Source organism: Chiloscyllium plagiosum, unplaced genomic scaffold (genome assembly GCF_037043375.1).
Source record: "Chiloscyllium plagiosum isolate Xiang-an unplaced genomic scaffold, Cpla_swu_hap1 HiC_scaffold_12, whole genome shotgun sequence".
NCBI lineage: Eukaryota > Metazoa > Chordata > Chondrichthyes > Orectolobiformes > Hemiscylliidae > Chiloscyllium > Chiloscyllium plagiosum.
In genome coordinates this window covers 15,703,644-15,725,338 of record NW_028270150.1, presented here as the reverse complement: position 1 = coordinate 15,725,338, position 21,695 = coordinate 15,703,644, and the positions used below count along the sequence as shown (strand labels likewise).

At 41.4% G+C, this 21,695-nt stretch overlaps 1 protein-coding gene and 1 non-coding gene across 4 annotated transcripts in view; both read left to right on the top strand.

Moving 5' to 3' along the window:
- Positions 1 to 21,695, top strand: part of ncam2a (neural cell adhesion molecule 2a) — a 1,585,154-nt gene that overhangs the window by 123,008 nt on the left and 1,440,451 nt on the right. The gene's annotated exons all lie outside the window — the stretch shown is intronic.
- LOC122555598 (5S ribosomal RNA) lies at positions 7,332 to 7,450 on the top strand. The gene has a single exon (XR_006313320.1). It is a non-coding gene; the product is annotated as a 5S ribosomal RNA (ribosomal RNA).

The following is a 21,695-nucleotide window of genomic DNA, read 5'->3' as shown; positions in this document are numbered from 1 at the left end:
ATCAGCATCAGGTGATCCACAATAGGAGTGGCACAAAAAGGTTATTTTTTTATGTTGCGAGTAGCTTAGATCTGAAATGTAGGGCCTTAAACTTCCTCAAGAGCATTGGACAAGCACCTGATTAGGCAAAAAGTGCTTCGCCACAGGGAAGGACAGGAAGTAGGACAAATTGGTTTGTTCTTGCAGAGCCATGTGGGACACAATAGGCCAAATTGTCTCCTGTGCTGTATTGGTGCCCTGATTCTATGATGCAGAAAATGCACTGATGCAATAGTTGGGGGAGATTGCTGGACTGTCATTGGGCTGTTGTAGAGTTGAAGGCCGGAAGTAAAAAGTGAACTCCATGAAGTCATCTCCGTTGAATCACCTTTCCTTCAGTGTCACTGGGTCAAAATCCTGGAATTCCCTTCCTAATGATATCGTGGACCAACCCACAGCAAGTGGACTGCAGCCATCCCAGAAGACAGCTCACCACCACCTTCTCGAGGGCAACTATGGATGGGCAATAAATACTGGCCCAGCCAATGACACCCCCATCCCACAAAATGAGTGAAAAAATAAATGATTTTTCTGTGCCCACCGTTGAAATGATGAACTTTGGGAAGAGCGAACTGGTAGCAGTTTAAAAGGTGCATAGACCAGTGACAGAGAGTGAAATTGGACGAATATTAATTTTTTATTGTGGTAGTTGAGGTTCACTGAATTATTGATATCAAATCAGGCAGCCGGCTGGTTTAGCTGACCGCCACAGTGAGCAAGTGAACGCTCAATGCTTTTTGAGAATGAAAAGTGTAAGTCGTGGGCCTTGCACATCTCAAGCACCTCGAGGAAGGAGCAATTCTCTTTCTAAACAAGCAATTTCTGTGTAATAACAGAATTCGCCTGGTTTGCAATGGTACAGAGCCCTGCAGTGTTTACCAATAAAGCCCCTTTTGTCAATGATAGAAGCAATCACTGCATGCTGCTAGCTGCATTTAGAACAGTTCAGAATTAGTTCTTTTCATCTTCATTTAAAGGAGTGTATCACTCAGAGCTACATTGCTTGCAAGCGAGAAAGACTCCTCATGACTGGAGCCAGTTGTGGAATACCATTGTGAACTTATTCTAAATACAGGTTCTGAAGGAGGTGCTAGTTTTCAAATAAAAACTCATTGTCAGGTTTTGAACGAGCGGAGCAGTTGGAATAAAATTATTTTCTTACACAAAAAGCTGAAGCAGAGTTTAATCCAGTGTTGGAATTTGTAAAGCCTCTTGTCACTGCTCACAGTAGCATTTTTAAGTCTCTATTTTAGATAAATCCAGTGTGGAAGAGGTGGGCAGGAGACATTAAAATAGAGGCAAAGTGCAAGGCTCATACTGTATTGCACACACAAAACCAATGTAATACCAAATCTGGCATCATTTTGCACAAACTCATAAAACATTAAAACATGAAAGGCAAATTTGGTCTTTCTGCCAGAGTACAAGACACGGTGCCATCAATGTGACCCATTTAATTAAGTCAAGGGTTGGGGTGGGTGGAGCGATCATAGCCAGCTAAAACCTGGAGGATGAAGCATCTATAACTGAAGTGATTAAGTTCCCTTCCGTCCCTGTGGAGAAAGTCAAATGGAAGGACGGCAGGGTGGAGATGGCAAGTAATGCCTCAGTCTTCCTGAGTTCTGGTGTGGATGCGCTGGTATCGGACTGGGGTGGACAAAGTCAGAAGTCAGATGACACCAAGTTATAGTCCAACAGGTTTATTTGAAATCACAAGCTTTCAGAGCGCTACTCCTTCATCAGATGAAGTGAGTTCTAACACCATATCATGCGATTGTCACTGACTTGAAAACATCAACATCTTCTTCAAAATTAAATTCCAACATCTCAATCAGCGGATGTGTTGTTCATAACTCTGCCCTGGGCTTTTGAGTTTTACAAGATGATACATGATCCAAACTGTGGGCCTTGCATCAAATATCTATGATCATCCTGATGACACTTCGTACATTGCTATTTAGCTATTAGTGAAGCTCTGTTTGAGAGTTATTTGTTAACTGTTCAAAACATATATTGTTCTTGGAAATAGAAAACATTTCTTTGTACTTTCAGTCACAGAATAGAATCACAGAGTTGCAGCACACAGAGAGGTACAGATTCTATACTGGACAGGCAGTATGCCTTTAAGGTAGTCATGTGACATCATGACAGATCAGCTACAGCCCCCCCCCCCCCCCCGCCTCACTTTCAGCCATTCTCACTGTGAAATGGAGTCAATGCTGTCAGCCAGTTATGTGTGTGATCATCAGCAATATCAGTGAGCACAGAACTCAGGATGGGTGTATCGGTCTATTGTAGCTATGTGAACAGTTAATGCTGTAAGTAAACTTAAAGATACCTAACTCAACAAAATCCAACATTCCGTGGCTTTGTTACATGAGTTAACATAAATGGGAAACCATAAATATCATCATTGTCCATGTTCTGTTCATTGCTTTCTGTTAGATTAAATTATTTAGTCCCTTTCCCCAGCCTTTCTATCCCCAGTTCTGTTTAGGTGCTTCTCTAATGCTCGTTTGAAAGCCGCAATTAAATCTGCCTCCACTACATTCTCAGACAGTACAATCCAAATGTTAACCAGTCACATAAAATAAAGGTTTCTTCCTTATGTTGCCTTTGATTCTTTTGCTCTTCACGTTTACATTTGAGTCCTCTGGTTCTCAGCCTATTTACCAGTGGGTAACAATTTCTCGCCATCTACTCTGCCTGCACCCCTCAGGAGTTTTGAACATGTCAATCAATTCTTCTCTGGTCTAAGGAGGACGGCCCTTAGCCTCTCAGGTCCAGGTAACCATATACTGAAGTTGTCTGGAACCATTCCTATGAGCCTGTTCTCTAAGGTCTTCATTTCCTCCCTAAGATGTGGTATTCATGGTTAGACACAATGCTTCTTTTGAAGTCGAATCAGTAGTTTGTGAATTTAAAAGTTCATGACAGAGAAGAGGTTCTCCTACGGACACTGCCCTTCCTCCTTTTGTCAATCAGATTTTAGTGGTTTCCTTCAGCTCTTTGGCATTTTACACTGGAATCACTGGATGGTCACCTTTCTTGTGTACTCTACTCCACTGTTTAAAAAACCCAGGATACCAGATACCTTTTTAACCACCTTCTCAATGTGTCTGCGACCTCAAACATTTTAAGAAAACTGGAGTCATCAGTAAAGTATTGCACATTCATTTAATCCCACCACATGAAATGTACTCATCGATTCTGCATCCCTGAGTGCAAGGGATGGAGCACCCGTCTTTGGTCTACGTATAAGTAACAATATACCTTTGGCAGTATAGACTTGATGGACCAAAGGGCCTCCTCTGTATTGTATGATTTTATATGTCTATGAACCCTCAATACCTTTGCCTAACAAAAACGTATCAATCTCAGTTTTAAGGTTAACAACTGATACAGCATTTGTGGAAGAGATTTCCAAACCTCTAGCACCCTTTGTGTGTAGAAATGCTTCCTAAAATCTCTCCTGAATGGTCTGGCCCTAATTCTCAGACTACGCCCCTGGTTCCTAACCTGTCAATATTTTTCTGTCAATCTTTTCCTGTCGATATTTTTCTGAAGTTCTGTATTCAAGCCTCACTTCAGAGACCCTGCACAAAATCTCAGCTGCAGTACTGAGGATGTACTGTACTGCCCAAGATGCCATAGGATTTGAACATCAGAGACCTATTCACATTTTTGTGTGGATAGAAACAATTGCATGACCCAACCCCAATTTTGAGGAAAAACAGGAAAATTGTCCTTGATGTTTTTGTCATCCTGCCAATGGCTAAAAAACATAGATGATTTAATAATTTGATTGTAAGTGCTTGCTGTGTGAAAATTCGCTGCTGTGTTCTTTATATTACAAAAGTTACTGAGCTGTAGAAATTATCTCCAAATGCTTTAATAGGTTGTGAGAATAAGGTGCACCTCAAGCGTAATTTATTTCTGTGCTTTCTCAGACCCAAAGAGATGGATTATCAACTTGCACCCATCTAACCTTGCAGGTAATCCTTCCATTCATGGTTACTCTGTTGAGCAGAAAGTCTGCAATACCAACATGACAAACTTCAAGCCACACAAGTTTGGAATTAAGTTGCTGTTCCTTCACGGTTGCTGGGTCAAAGTCCTGGATTTCTCTTCCTCCCTGAACCGCATGACCTGTAGTGGTTCGTTAGACCAGCTAATCACCAGCTTCTCCTGATGCTTAACGATGGTGGGTGGTTAGCACAGTTGGCTGGGTGGCTGGTTTGCAATGCAGAGTGACAATTGAATGGCTTCAATTCCTGGTTTGGCTGAAATTACCATGCAAGCTTTGCCTTGACCCTCAGGCGAAACCACCACCAATTTCTTAGCTCTTGAGAAAACAGCCCTCTGGGACTGTAGTACCTTTACATAGAGGAGGGCAATAATTGTTTGCCTAGCCAGAGCAACCCACATCATGAGTATGAATAAAAAAATCCAGGCTCTGTGTTCAAATCTAGCCTATTGTGATCTGCCATCTTCACTCTTTTGTGAACTACAGGAAACCCGTCGCTTCTGAAAGAAATTTTAAGACAAGTAATAAAATGGTCCATTAGACATGATGGCTGCAAACCCGTTTCCACAAAAGGCGATGCCACCTACAAAATGCAGCTGCAGTGTTGAATGTTATGTATTGAGGGTTTACATTTCAATTCAGTTAGCAAGGCTAAAATCCATTTGTACATCTCCCCTGAGATTAAACAAGTTGGTGAGGAGATGTGACAATGATTGGTGAATTGGAAAGAAGGGTTACAGCTTGCTGAACAGGACAATGTCTGAAATTGATCAATGTTTTGTTCAGCCAACTATTTGCTCTGATCATTTCTGAAAAATCTCTTCCACAGTTGTTTGCAAACAGCACTTTCTCTGGTCAATAGAAAATAAATCTTGCTAAAGCATTGATTAGTGCTGTTAAAAAAATACATTTTTTAAGCTTTCCATCTTGCAATTATTGGGATATTTACAAGAATACCATTTTGCCTAGTATGAGATAAAAGAACCAACCAGTTGGAAGTGGACTGTGATTGGTAGAGATTTGCATGGAGAATGCACCAATTAGACAATGATTGACAGTTAATTACACTTAAATTCTGTGCAACATTATGGCTATAGAATCATAGAGTCATACAATCGTTGAGGCATACAGCACAGAAACAGACCTTTTGGTCCAACCAGTCCATGTCGATCATAATCCCAAGCTAAACTAGTTCCACCAGCTTGAGTTTGGCCCATATCCTTTCAAACATACCTTATTCATGTACTTATCCAAATGGCTTTTAAATGTTGTAACTGTATCCACATCCACCACTTCCTCTGAATGTTCATTTCACACACGAACCATTCTCTGTGAAAAGGTTGCCTCTCATGTCATAGAGTCATAGAGTTATACAGCATAGAAACAGACTCTTTGGTCCACTTGTTCAAGCTGATCAGATATCCAAAATAAATCTCGTCCCTTTTGGCCCACATCCCTCTAAACCCTTCCTATTCATATACCCATCCAGATGCCTTTTCAGTGTTGCAATTGTACCAACCTCTATCACTTTCTCTGGCAGCTCATTCCATACACGCAGCACCTCTGCATGAAAAAGTTATCCCTTAGGACCTTTTTAAATCTTTCCCCTCTTGCCTTGAACCTATGTCCTCCAGTTTTGGACTCACCCACCCTGGGAAAAAAACTGTCTATTTACCCTTTCCATGCCCCTCATGATTTTATAAACCTCTATAATGTCACTACTCAGCCTCTGACTCTCCAGGGAAAATAGACCCAGCCTATTTGGCTTCTGTCCTTAATTGAAACCCTCCAACTCTGGCAATATCCTTGTAAATCTTTTCTGAATCCTCTCCTGCTTAGTAATGGCCTTCCTGTAACAGAGCAATCAGAACTGGATACAATATCCCAGAAGAGGTCTCAGCAACATCCTGTACAACCACAACATAATGTCATACTCTTATATTCTAAACTCTGAGCAATGAAGGCTAGTATGTTAAACGGCTTCTTAACCACTCTGTCTAAAAGTGATGCAAACTTCAAAATAATGAAATATGGACTTGAACTCCTAGGTCTCTCTGTTCCACAGCATCACACAAGGCCTGATTTTTAATTGCATTAATCCTGCCCTTGTTTGTTTTACCAAAATGCAATACCTCACATTTATGCCCAATTAAACTACATCTGTCACTCCTCAGCGAATTGATCTCTTTGTAATTTTTATAATCTTTGAATATTTGTATCGATTAGTTTTGTAAAGTTAGGTTTGCTATATAAAGTTGTGCCCTAATCCATGAAATATATACTACAACATCATAAACTATATAATGTACGAGTGATCAAGCATAGCCATTTACAAGTATATTTATTATGTCTTTTAACATGCAACTGGTGGAAAATTTAACTCTGGTTCAGGCAAAAGCTTGGCAAATTTTAAAAACTAAAATGTCATTTGAAGCATCAATTGAATAATCATAAACACATTATTTGGCCAGACATGTCGATGATGGCATTTATAACTCACTGTAGTCACCTCCTCCTTATCCTTCTTTATTTGATCCCAACATATCCTTCCTTCCCTTTCTTTCTCTCAAATGGTCAAGAAACTCTGGAATTCATGACCCCAGTTTGTTGTGAGTGATAGGACATTGCACACATTTAAGGAGGAGATAGCCAGATTTTTAATGAGAAAGGGTTATTGGGTTATGGAAGCCAAATTGAGATGGGCCATGATAGGATCATAGTAAATACAAAGCAGGCTCAAGAGGCTGAGCTTCCTTCATCTTGCTCCTAGTTCTTATGTATGCATCTAGTTTCTGCTTAAATACTTCTGTGCTGTTCACTACAACTACTTTTTTTTAGATTAGATGATTCCCTACAGTGTGGAAACAGGCCATTCGGCCCAACCAGTCCACACCAACTGTCCGAAGAGTAACCCACCCAGACACATTTCCCTCTGACTAATGCACCTAACACTATGGGCAATATAGCACAACCAATTCATCTGGCCTGCGGGAAGAAACCCACGCAGACAGTAACCTAAGGCTGGGATCGAACCTGGGACCCTGGTGCTGTGAGGCAGCAGTGCTAACCACTGAGCCACCATGCCGCCCTATTCTCGTAGTAGCAAGGTCCACATTCTAAACCTTTTCTGGAAAAATAAGTCTTTCCAAAATTTCTTATTAGATTTAATAGCAATTATCTATTTACACTTGAAGCCTCTGGTTTTCGGTGCCTCATTCATCCTTTTTTCACATTTGACCGATCAAATATTTCATGTCGTCATCCAATCTTCGGCCATACTAGTCTGAAAACGCCCGATCTCATCTGATCTCGGAAGCTAAGCAGACTCAGGCCTGGTTAGTACTTGGATGGGAGACCGCCTGGGAATACCAGGTGCAGTAGGCTTTGTGGGCGGCACGGTGGCACAGTGGTTAGCACTGCTGCCTCACAGCGCCTGAGACCCGGGTTCACTTCCCGCCTCAGGCGACTGACTGTGTGGAGTTTGCACGTTCTCCCCGTGTCTGCGTGGGTTTCCTCCGGGTGCTCCGGTTTCCTCCCACAGTCCAAAGATGTGCAGGTCAGGTGAATTGGCCATGCTAAATTGCCCGTAGTGTTAGATAACGGGTAAATGTAGGGGTATGGGTGGGTTTCGCTTCGGCGGGTCGGTGTGGACTTGTTGGGCCGAAGGGCCTGTTTCCACACTGTAATGTAATCTAATCTAATCTAATCTAAAATATATGCTGAAAATCAGGGTGTGAGGTTGTTTGCTCAGGTAATTGGCCAGTTGGTTTGTAATCCAGCGTGATACCAACAAAACAGGATTCATGTTTGAGGTTATTAGAGGTTCCACCTTCTCAACCTTGCTCCTTTCCTGAGGTATGATGACCTTCCATTAAAGTCACCACCACTCTTTCTAATGAGGGAGCAGCTCATACTAGAGCAACCCTACTATGTATAAAGTGCATGGATATGTTTATCTCCTATACTTCATATTCATTAACCAATTACACCATTTATTTTACAGACAACAGAATCTCTATGTTAAGCTTCTTCCTTAGCCCATGTTCATGATTCTCCAGCCAATGCAGGCATGATGGGAACAATGGCCTCCCACTGTGCCATAAAAATTCTGTGGTTCTCAAATTAAAAATTAATATCCAAGATGGTTCTATGAGCAAAACAAAATCACGTGAGAAATATGGGCGGCACGGTGGCACAGTGGTTAGCACTGCTGCCTCGCAGCGCCAGAGACCCGGGTTCAATTCCCGACTCAGGCGACTGACTGTGTGGAGTTTGCACGTTCTCCCCGTGTCTGCGTGGGTTTCCTCCGGGTGCTCCGGTTTCCTCCCACAGTCCAAAGATGTGCAGGGTCAGGTGAATTGGCCATACTAAATTGCCCGTAGTGTTAGGTAATGGGTAAATGTAGGGGTATGGGTGGGTTTCGCTTCGGCGGATCGGTGTGGACTTGTTGGGCCGAAGGGCCTGTTTCCACACTGTAATCTAATCTAATCTAATCTAATCTTAGGGAATTAAAAAAAATTGTGTGAGATGCATTTTCAGTGAAGATTTTTTATTATTGGCTGTTAAATGATTGATAATGAAGTCATATGGCGTTTGGTTGGGGAAAATCAGGAGATATCCAATTGATTAATGAGTGCTTTCACTTTCCAAATGGCCTGAGAGTGGAGCTCCAGTCCTCTTGGGAGGTACCCATGAGAGTTGTTAACTCAATTTTCCCATTATGTAGTTGAAGATCTTGGGGTGATTCCTGTGCAGAATGTTGGCGAATGAATTACCAGTGTATTTCCTCTCCTTGACTCAATAACAGTGGCATGGGTGACACTGTGGCTAGCACTGCTGCCTCACAGCACCAGGGATCTGGGTTCAATTCCACCCTTGGCAACTGTCTTTGTGGAGTTTGCACATTCTCCTTGTGTTTGCTCGGGTTTTCTACCACAGTCCAAAGATGTGCAAGCTAGATGGATTGGCCAAGCTAAATTGCCCATAGTGTTCAGGGATGTATAGGTTAAGTGCTTTAGCCATGAGAAATGAAAAGTTAGAGGGTAGGGGGTTGGATCTGAGTAGGATTGTTGGTATGGACTTGTTGGGCTGAATGGCCTGTTTCCATACTGTCAGGATTCTATGGACAATATGGTTTGCCCATCATTCTATTCTATGTAGCAGAACCATTCACTTAACTCTGTAATGTCACCTTGAACTGCTGTTGAGTTGCAGCATCAATCTCAACAGCACTCTATACACAATAGCTGAATTGGCTGCACACAATGAGCTCAATGCAAAGCAATTGAGTTGTATCACTGGAACAAGAGAGAGCTATGTACAAGTTATCTCCTGTTTACAAATGCTTTTGTTTCCTGGGAACAAAGTATGATAATTACAAAATGGGTGAAAGTGAGTTATAACACAACAATTCAATCAACTGTGGTGATTGTTTCACAAACTGTTGAACTGCGATTTTAAACTCTCAATCAGTTCTTTCATAATTAATATTACTTTACAGCATACATACATATATATATATATAGTCTTCCATGAACATTCAGGTAATGCGTTGCTGTAGTAATAACCATTATTATTGTGAGGACAAAATGAGGATCCATAGTACAATGTACAATAATGTGCAGAATAATAGATGACTGCCAATAAGGTACCAAGTAATAATTGACTTTGTATCCTTTCTGTTCATCATGGTCTTGGGACTTAGTGGCTGATACTCTCGTCTATATCTCTTGCCTTTGTCTCCTGGAGTGAGAAACATTTTGAAACAAGAAAATTACATGAAATGCCAAACACCATCATAGGCAATGCAATTAACTTGCATAGTTCCACCTACGTTTGTGGACATATCCTTAGACAATCCTATTAGAAACTGGACTGTTTTGTCAAGATTCCTGAAGAAGGGCTTATGCCCGAAACGTCGATTCTCCTGTTCCCTGGATGCTGCCTGACCTGCTGCGCTTTTCCAGCAACACATTTACAGCTCTGTTTTGTCAAGACCATGATAATCTGAATGATTGTTTATGTTAGGCTCTTTTCATTATTATATCAAAGCAATATAGTGGTGGTGGTTTGAGGGGGCGGTGTTTAAGGATGGATCTGGAAGTGGTGAACGAGAGAGGTTATATGATCTATTCTTGATTTAATTATCAGACATTAAAGTATTGTGATAAAGAGGATGACATTGAGCAATGAGAGGTGGGTGGAAAATGTGGGCTTAACATCATTGCCCACATCCCCAGAGCAAATTTTGAAAAACCCGTCTTGATGGCACAAAGAGTTTTAATAACATTGAGCATCATCACAACTGAGCAAGCATCAAAATAGCTCCCCAAGCCCCAGTACCGGTTGGGATGCAGCTTGGAACAATTGGGGCAAGAGCTGGAATTTTTAGGAGTAAACTCTTCCAATCTTATTTTACAAGCTGTTCATCCTGCAAACATAGCTCTTATTGCTTGGAATTTAGCAATCCAGACACAAGCCTTATGATTGGTCGTGTAACTGTGCAGCCAATTATGGTTGAAGGCCATCATGGCAGCCTGGCAGATGGATGGTGAGTAGAATTTTCTTTATTGATGTTTGGTGTGAGACAAATGTTGGTCACCAAGATTTTTTTTTTAAATGGTGCTGTCACAAGTTTGAACCTTGACAGAGTAGCAGACAAATCAGCATCTCCATCCACATGACTTTCAACAGAGCGGGCCTCCCTCAGTACTACGTGGGCACATAGTGACTAAGCGCCACAACCAGCTGTCTCTCGTAGCCACACACACAGATGACAAGGACCAAAAATTCGACTGGGACCACACAACGATCATAGGACAAGCTAAACATAGGACAGCCAGAGAATTTCTAGAAGCATGGCACTCATGCATGGACTCCAGTAACAAACATATAGACCTTGACTCAATATACCGACCACTATAACGAACAATTGGAACCTGCAACCAGAAGTAGCAGGAATGGAACTGAATAAATTCCAGAAGAAACAGTACAGCAGCACTTCACAGGAGGCTCCAAAGCACTGAAGATGTCACCCAGACATAGGATGAGATGTTTGCAAATCAACTTGCCAACTTGGCGAACATACACACAACTATGGCAACTGGCACCAGAGCTACAAACCTTTATGCAAAACTTGAGCTTAGGAATGTCATCGCGGATTATATACTCAACTCGATAGCTTCTTGAACCAAAGGCAAGAGCTATGCCATTGAGCTAAGCTGCCCTGTAAATTGTTATGGAAGCCATAAGACCATAAGACATAGGAGAAGAAGTAAGGCCATTCGGCCCATCGAGTCCACTCTGCCATTCAATCATGGCTGATGGGCATTTCAACTCCACTTACCTGCATTCTCCCTGTAGCCACATTGTTTCAAAGTGGATCACATGCATCTTACACCTGTACAGTTGTATGCCACCTGCCACTGAGACAACCAGGTAGCCCCTCTATTCCCAAGCCTCTGTAAATTCGGATCTTGGACAGGCTACCATCCACATTTTCCTTTGAGCAACTACTGTGTCAAGTTGCCTCGCATTTATTTGTAAGCTTGGCACCTATCTCACAGCATTTGAACTGAAATATAGCAAATTGGTCAAGTGTGGATCAAACCTGTGTCTCCTGTACAATGGCAATGTTGTATTTGCCAGCTGGCCTTGCTTCCATGCTCACTCCTGACTGATACATTGGGCTAGAGTAATGAGACTTCTTTTTACTTCTCCTTCAGGTGATATGAAGATGGGCAATGTAGAGATGTATGGAGCATGTTATCGTCTAAATGTTATGTTGAAGCAGAATGCAGAAGAAAAGAAAATAATATATTAATGTAGCACCAGCCACTCGGTGGCACTCTGTACATTAGCTTACACATCTGTGCCTCATCCGCTGTATTCCTGGTCTTTTGAAGCTGAAGGATATGGAGGTTGAGAAACCATTTGAGGATGGGATACAGACTGTGTTGGCATGTTCTGTGTCTCAGAGATGAATACAGTAATAATGCACCAGTTTCTGTGCTTGCAGTAGACTTATTTACAAACCTTTAAAGTGTCTGTTCCTTCGTGCTGCCAGCTGCTTGCTTCAGTTTAGTTTCTCCTTTTTCTAAGCCATGAACCCAGGCTTAACTAATCAGTGAACAGGGAACAGATATCAGTTACACACAGACATCAAAAAGCAATTGCACAGTAGAAGTCCCCCTGCCTTAACATACCTCAGTCCAAAAGCTGAAGAGCCCTCCTTCAGTACAGCAGAGTAGGCAACAAATTCTATTAATTCACAATACTTACCTATAGCTGCCCTAATGCAAATTTTTCATGTAAACAAAGGAAGAGCTCTTCCAAACAGATTGGGATTCATCTAACATTAATTTCCTGAAGTATCATAACTTGTTCAGTATTTTCTATCTTAATTTGTAATTTTCATTGCTCATTTTGTATTTATCTTCATAGTAATAGAATCATAATCTTGCCCAATTATAGTTTGTTTTCAAATCTCATTCTGTCACATTTGACGGTTAGACACTTTCAAAATCCAGTATTAGAAATCTATGTAAAGGTCAAATATAAAAGAATGACTCGCATATTGTAGTTGATGTTAGTCATGGCTTAGTCAGTAGCCCTCTTGATGTTTGAATCAATAGGTTGAGGGTTCAAATCCACCCAAAAGTCCTGAACTCAATGTCCAGGCAACGAAGTTACTGAGAGATTCCTGCACTGTCAGAAGAGCTCGGCCTTTGGATGGGAACCTAAAGTGAGTTTCTGCCTGTTCTCACAGATGGATTAAAGATATTTTGTCATAATATTTCAAAGTAATTTCCCCAATGTCTTGGATGATTTTTCATCCCACAACCTACATCTGCTTTTTTCAGAAATACCATCTCATTAATGTTAGCGGGTTGCTGCTGTGTGCAAATTGGCAGCTGCTTTCCCTAAACAACAACATTGATTCTTCATTTTGGGTACCATAATGATGTGGATGTCACTGATTACATGCTAATTTATTTCTCATGGTCTGGACCAAAGGGATGAAAGATTATCGGAGCTATGTAGGAATGTTGCATTGAAGTTTAAATCAGATCTGATGTGATCTTACTGAATGATGGAGCAGTCTCATTCTTGTTCTTTCGTGATATGTTCATGACCTGTCTTTTTGTCACATAACATGTCTGAATTTGCCCTCTGGATTTCCAATCATGTTACATTGTCTTCCTCTGACTAGCTAACTTTCCTTTTATTGTTTTATAGTTTGGTCTGAAATAGTGCAAAGTCTTTCTGCCACATTTAAGACACAGTCTGTACCATCAATTCAATGCAAATCTTTGACCATCCCTGACCTCCTGCCTCATGTTATGCTGCAGTGCCAAGGTGTGGCCAATAGAGGACACCAGTGAATCAATCTTTTCACATTGGTTCCCTCTCTTGAGTGATGGAGGCGTTCCAGCCTCTCACATCTATGGCTTCATAGGCTTTGCTATTGACTGCACGCTGGAGTTTTGCTGAAATGTTATAGAAACACAAGTCACTGTGAAACCAGCAATGAGATTTGTGGCGCCATAGTTACTTTGATGCTACTTGCCCATTTCCAGGAAAATCTGAGCCATTATCTACATGGCATGATTCATTCTTTATCTTCACCTCAAACGAAAACATGGATGAAATAGCTCCAGAGAGTAGACAGGCACAGTTGGCTCACAGAACACACATGCTGTTGGTATCTCTGGCCATGACCATTTGATGTCCACTCAGGCCTAGTAATGAGGCAGTGGATTTCTCTTCTGGTGTGGCTAATTCACCATCAATAGTCCTGGCTCGACAGATTCATCTCCTGGACACTGCTTTGGAAAAACATCAAGAAAAATCATAAAGACAACTTTAAACATTTTTTTTCTAATTTTCATTTTGCATTTATGTGAGAGGTGTCAAAAATACTGCTATTGCTGGCACTTGAGAACCTCTATCAGATCACTTCTCATCCTTCTTTGCTCCAATGAACAAAGCCCAAGTTCCCTCAACCTTTCTTCATAAGACATGCCTTCCAGTCCAGGCAGCATCCTGGTAAATCTCCTCTGCACTCTCTCGAAAGCTTCCACATCCTTCCTATAATGAGGCGAACAGAACTGAACACAATATTCCGAGTGTATTCTAACCTGGGCTTTATAGAGCTGCAGCATAACCACACAGCTCTGAAAACTCAATCCCCCTGCTAATGAAAGCTAACACACCATACGTTTTCTTAACAACCCTATTAACTTGGGAGGCAACTTTGAGCGATCTATGAACTTGGACCCCAAGATCCCTCTTCCTCCACACTTCCAAGAATCCTACCTTTAACCCTATAATCTGCATTCAAATTCAACTTTCCAAAATGAATCACTTCACACTTTTCCAGATTGAACTCCATCTGCCAGTTTTCTACATCCTGTCAACGTCCCGTTGCAAAACTAAAACAGCCCTCCACACTATTCACAACTCTACCAACCTTCGAGTCATCAGCAAACTTTCTAACATATCTTTTCACTTACTCATCCAAGTCATTCATAAAAATCACAAAGTGTAGAAGTCCCAAAACAGATCCCTGTAGAATGCCATAGGTCGTTGTGATCCAGGCTGAATGTTTTCCATCGACTACCACCCTCTATCTCCTATGGGCCAGCCAAGTCTGTACCTTGACTGCCAGATTTCCCTGTATCCCATGCCTCCTTAGTTTTTGAATGAGCCTACAATGGGGAATCTTATCAAACGCCTTGCTAAAATCCATGTACACCACATCCACAGTTCTACCTTTATTAATGTATTTTGTCACGTCCTCAAAGAATTATATAAGGCTGTGAGGCATGACCTGCCCCTCACAAAGCCATGCTGACTATCTCTAATCAAAGTATGGTTTTCCAAGTAATGATCAATCCTGTCTCTCAGAATCATCTCTAATACTTTGTCTACCACTGACGTAAGACAGACTGGTCTGTAATTACCAGGGATATCCCTATTCCCTTTTTTGAACAAGGGAATAAGATTTGACACCCTCCAATCATCTGGCAATACTCCAGAGGAGAGTGAGGATGCAAAGATCATCACCAAAGGTGCAGCCACCTTTTTCCTCGCTTCATGTAGTAACCTTGGATATATCCTGCCTGACCCAGGAGACTTATCTATCCTCATGTTTTTCAAAGTTTCCAGCACATCCTCCTTCTTAACATCAACCTGTTTGAGTGCATCAGTCTGTTTCATGCTGTCCTCTCTAATGACAAGGTCCCTCTCAGTAGTGAATACTGAAGCAAAGTATTTATTCAAGACCTCTCCTACTCCTCGACTCCAGGCACAAGTTCTTTCGACTATCCCTGAACAGCCCTACCCTCACTTTGGCCATCATCTTTTTCCTCACCTCAGAGAAGAACGCCTTGGGGTTTTCCTTAACCCTACCCGCCAAGGCTTTGTCATATCTCCATCTGGCTCTCCGATTCCATTCTTCAGTTCCTTCCTGGCTGCCTTGTAACCCTCTAGAGCCTTGTCGGATCCTTGCTTCCTCAACCCTAAGTAAGCTTCCTTCTTCTTCTTGACTAGATGTTCGATATCTCTTGTCATCCAAAGTTCCTTCACCCTCCCATCACTTTCTTGCCTCAGTGAAACTACCCTATCCAACACTTGCAGCAAGTTCTCCCTAAACAACCTCTGCATTTCTGTCATGCATTTCCCTGAGAACATCTGTTCCCAATATATGCTCCCCAGTTCCTGCCTAATAGCACGGACACTCCCCCTCCCCCAATTAAATACCTTCCCATACTTCTGCTCCTATCCCTCTCCATGACTGTAGTAGAGGCCAGGGTGTTATGGTCACTATCACCGACATCCTGTCGGAGAGATCTGACACTTGGCCTGGCTTGTTGCCAAGCACCATATCCAATATGGCCTCCCCTCTAGCCTCCTGCTCCTTGGATGCTGCCTGACCTGCTGCGCTTTTCCAGCAACACATTTTCAGCTCTGATCTCCAGCATCTGCAGTCCTTACTTTCCCCTCTAGTTGGCCTACCTACATGTTGAGTCAGGAATCCTTCCTGGGCACACCTGACAAGCTCTGCTTCATCCAAATTATTTGAAATTAGGCGGTTCCAATCAATATTAGGGAAGTTGAAGCCACCCATGACAACAACCCTGTTACTTCTGCACCTTTCCAAAATCTGCCTCCCAATCTGTTCCTCTATGTTTCTGTTGCTGTTGGGCAGTCTACAGAAAACTACCAGCAAAGTGACTATTCCTTTCCTGTTTCTGATTTCCACCCATACTGACTCTGTAGACAAACCCTCCTCACTCTCCCACCTTTTTTACCTCCCTCCTTATTCCTGTTGAAACAGTTAAGTCATGGAACATCCAAAAACCAATCCTGCCCCTGTGATATCCAAGTCTCCGTAATGGCCACAACATCACAGCTCCAAATACTGAGCTATGCTCTAAGTTCATTACCCTTATTCTTGACACATTAAAATAGACACACTTCAACCCATCACACTGACTGCAACTTTGCCCTATCAACTGTCTATCCTTCCTCACAGACTCTCTGCATGCTATATCTGCCTGTTCACCAGCTACCCCATCCTCTGATCCATAGATCCAGTTCCTATCCTCCTGCCAAACTACTTTAAATCCTCCCGATGAGTTCTAGCAAACTTCCCACCCAGGATATTGGTACCCCTCCAGTTTAGATACAACCTATCCTCCTTGTACAGGTCCCATATTCCCCAGAAGGTATCTCAATGATCTACATATCTGAAGCCCTCCCTCTTACATCAGCTGTGCATGTGCTCAGTTCCACTTGTCCTCTGTTCCCAGCCTCACTAGCCTGTGGCACCAGTAACAATCCTGAGATTGCTACTTTGCTACATCCAATAGGGAGGCATTAGAGGAATATGGAATGAATAATGGCAGAAGGTTTGTTTTTTTAGTTTAGTTTGGGCTTGATGATCGGCATAGGCTTTGAAGGCCGAAGGACCTGTTCCTGTGCTGAACTTCTCTGTTGTTCTTATGAGATGTGAATCATTCCGCAAATTGTCACGCTGAATCCACTTGTTGGTAACTGTCCTGTTATTTGTAGTTCAAAGCTATGGCAGGAGAGGAACGTAGAATCCACACCACTTGCCGGAGTCTTTCTTTCTTAAGGAGTGGGTTTGGGAAACAACATTTGTGGTAAATATGGCCCTTAACTGAGTCCCACTTGTTGTCTGGCTGGTTTGCTGATAGTGTACTGTGCTGCTTTTTCTGTTTAAGCTCAGTCAGGTGTGATTTTCCATTTTGATATAACAATATAAATGCAGGTCGAAAACGAGATAGCTCCTGCCATCAGGTTTAATGAATTGAAACGCTGGAGACAAATGCTGAGCTAGTGCGTCCAGTGCGATGAAGCTTCTCTTGTGGAAAGACTTGTCTTATTAATAACTCACTTTGATTGAACCCTTCTGAGATCCCATTAAAAAAAACTCCCCACTGTTTTAAAAAGTTCATACAGTGAAAGTACTTTAGGTTACTGAGGAGCTGAAATATATCTCATTATGTTGTTCAAACTTAACTGCTAACTGCAGCTTGGAGCTCATCATCATGATTTGTTGGCTGCACATTGTCTTATTTTTATCATTCCTCCTTCATCATGAATATTATTTTCCTTTCCTATTCCCTCAAAGATATTAACCCTTCCACACAGAAGATCCTTCTTTTTCCCTGAATCAAGTGCCCATTCTTGCGATGGTGAATGTTTGCAAGCTGTTTGCCCTGACAGAAGGTATAGAACAAGTCTCATTCCTGATGAAGGGATCTTGCCCGAAACATCGATTCTTCTGCTCCTCGGATGCTGCCTGACCTACTGTGCTTTTCCAGCACAACACCCTCGACTCTGATCTTCTGCAGTCCTCACTTTCTGCATTCACTCAACGTCCAAATCCAGCAGAGATTGTTAAATGGGGGCTTGTTTTCATCTTCCCTCCCTCAGTCAGTGGCATTGGGGCAATTGTAGATGATGGAAGCTCCAAAAGGCACATAGATCACTCTTAACCAAGAATGCAAAAGAAGTAGGTATCTATAATCGCAGATTGGTTGTATCAAGGCACCTAAAGCAGAATGGTTGAACCGTGATGGTTGGTGTACAGTGACAGAAGTCATTGCAGAGACATGAATATAAAGATATACACTTGCACAAGGTGAATTTATTAATCCATTGAGTACTTTGATTTCCAGAGACAAAAAGTATATACTGTGAATATCAACTTAGGCCACTGCCATTTTCTGATTCACTCTTCAAAGTAATACCTTGACCAATCAGAGTCAACCTGACTGGTCTTAATGTCAACAAAGATTGGCAATTAATTGTCAGTCATCATCGAACTAGCTGTCCATGGTAATGCTTCTGCAGAGTCTACTTGCCAATCAACCAGCACATTCTGCTCATACAGTACAATAATGTTGCTCTCTTTTTAAATCGCTATTCTTGCTAATAGTCCAGATAAGTACAAGACAAAAAAAGCTTTGTAAAGTGTATCTTTTTGACAGTAGTACTGAAGATAATGGTACAGTTACTTTTTTCAAAGTTTCCTCCAGTTGAAGTGGGAAGAATGGAAATAATGATTGGAAATATTCAAAGTGGCAATGGTTATCCTGGATGGGTTCTCTGTTCATCCCTCCAGAAGGTTACAACTCTCTCCACTCTTTATGTTAATAATCTATAAAACATCATGGGGTGCTTCAAAGAGATAAAGGAGTAAATTGGATGTCCCGTCAAAAGACGGGAAACTGAAAGAGAGAGGTGTAGAGGTGAGCAACAGGGAAATTAAGTCCATTGGTGTTGCCATCTTTGACTAAAGGGATTGGCTAGCAATCCTTGCTTGTGTCTGGATTTGTCAAGTTTTAGCAGAGGATAAATGAATGAAAAGTAAGGAAAGGTGTTCATGTTCAATCTTAAATCCACAGATCATAAGATATAAGAGCAGAAGTAACCATTCAGCCCATCAGACTTGCTCCACTGTTCAATGAAATCATTGCCCATCTGATAATCCTCAACTCTATTTTCTTGCCTTTTCCCCATCACTTCTGATTTCTAGTCAAAAAGTCACTGATGGAGAGATTAATTGATGGATTGAATAGGGAGTTTAAGACAACAGAGGACAAAACCTAAATTCTTTAGGGAAACAATTAGATAATGTGATTCTCCAAACTCCTGTGATTCTTCAATGTGAATGCCAGATCCTAAAAAATAACCAGCTAAAAACAAAATAAAAGGCATAGGAGAGAAAGGAAACAATGAGAAAGGAAACAGAATGGAGGTAGAAGTTATGATCCAAAATTTGTCTTGAGTCCAGAGGGCTGTGATGTGCCCTATACAAAGATGGGATGCTTTTCCTCTAACTTGCACTGAGCATCACTGGAATACTTCAGTCAGTCAAGGACAGAAAGATCAGAATAGGAGTAAGATGGAGAATTAAAATGATAGGTGACTGGAATCATACGGTTGCACCTGCAGACTGAATGGGTGTACTCTGCAAAGTGGCCACCAGTCTGTGTTGGGTATTCCTGATGTGAAGGAGATCACACTGTGAACACCTATTAATGCGCCTAATTGCAAGTGCAGGGTCCTTTAATCAGATACAAAGTGTGCACAACATGAGAAAACTGCACTGTGTACATCAATTGACCTTTTTAATGTGCCTTTCACTGTTGTTAAATATGTTGCCATTTCTCCTTGTGTCATGTCAATGAAGTAGTGATTTGAAAAGTGTCAATGTTAAGTGTATTATCAAAACCAATTAATCTAATCAGATGTCAGGTAGCCATCAAGCACTTGTAATCTGAGATTTCAGCAGGCAGTTTTATGATGGCATTAACTCCTATCTAATACTTGTAGATGTCTCTGCGCTATCTCTCTTAGACATGCATGATATATGTTGTACATTTCCTCACCATGTTTGTCTACACCAGCTTGTGCTCCAGACATGCTCTAACTATAGCACTTATCTGATGTCTACATTTGGAAATCTCCAGATTCTAAAGATTTTTGCTAACTTTGCCGATCTTAATAGCTGCATGTAATCCAGAACCAATAACTACTAGCTAATGGTTGGGATAGAGACCTGCCACTAACCCTCTTTTCCATAAACCATCTCCTCTGTTTGGTTATCAGTAGTAGAGCATGAGTTGCCAGTGATTCTGAACAGGAAGAGCAGTTGTCTTAACAACATAACTTATTTTGTTAAGAGCAAGTTACATTGACTAGCTTACACATCATTACAAAGAATGTATGGAGCCAGAGGTGACACAACTGACTCCACCAAGACTTCAAACAAGACTCATCATTCTCCATCCAGGTCTATTGGCTGCCAACATCATCAAAGACCTCTTCCATTCTGGCAATGCTCTCCTACAACTTCTTATGTCAGGCAGAAGATACAGAAGCTTTAACACATGCACCAGCAGGTTCAGGAATAGCTTCTTCTCTGCCGTTATTAGACTGATGAATGGACTCTTTAACTTCAAATAACATTGATCTTGTTAATGTTGATCTTGTATTTTGCACCTCCTGCACAATCTAACCTCAATGCCTCACTCTATCTAAGCACCCTATGATCTGTATGTTCTTTTGTGCTATGGTCTGCCTGTACTGCTCGCAAACAAAACTTTTCACTGTACTTAGGTGCATGTGACTACAATAAATCAAATCAAATCAAATATGACACCATTGGATTGAGTGAAACTTAATGCAGCCTCCAACATTAACTCTCGCAGGACCATTACATTATAAACATTAGCAAGAGTGAAAGCGCAATTGCTAAATTTGGTCTCACTCTCCCAGGTCTAGGTAATAGTGGGGGAGGGGAGTCTATAATATGGGGTCATTCAGTTCAACATCAATAGCAAAGGATCTTGAGAGGAGACATGTTTAGCTCAGGATCTGGAAATGCTATACATCATGTTGGAAAATGATTCCATAAATAATTGTGAAAAGGAGTGGGAATAGATTGCCAAACTGACAGAACTGGAAACAAAAATAAAACAATGCTAAATATGTAATAAAAATTGACTTGCTGTTTTGTGGGGAAAAAGCTCCAGTCTCGTCCCATAATTGATTCATGTGATGATATGATTCCAGCTGATGTTATTACCATACAAATCTGATGCCAGTCTGAAATCTATCCTCTGTTTGTTTTAACAAGGTGATCTTTCAGCAAAACACAAAGACATAATTTTGCAGATTTGATTTCAACAAAAATTACCAGTTCATTGCACAAATAATATTAAGAAGAACAGAGAACAAGTCAAATTATTTACAGACAACACAAGATTAGTCATTTCAAAACACACAATAAAATACAATCTCATGAATCCCAACGTCATTCCTCTCTAGTATTCATCCTAGTGAGAATTCCCTTCTCTATTACATCTACAGCATTTGACAGATGCTTGCATTCCTGGTCTTGAGAATTTGAAAGCTTGTTCCTTGAGTTTTCATACAACTGAGCTTAAACTTTCTCAGCTTCAAACAACTCCCTCAGGTTTCTAACCGAGCATATTCAGTTTTGAATTTACAAACTAAACACCTTACATTGAGGTAATATGTTCCTTATCAGTTCAAAAGTGCTTCCTTCATTCAATAGCAAGAAACATGT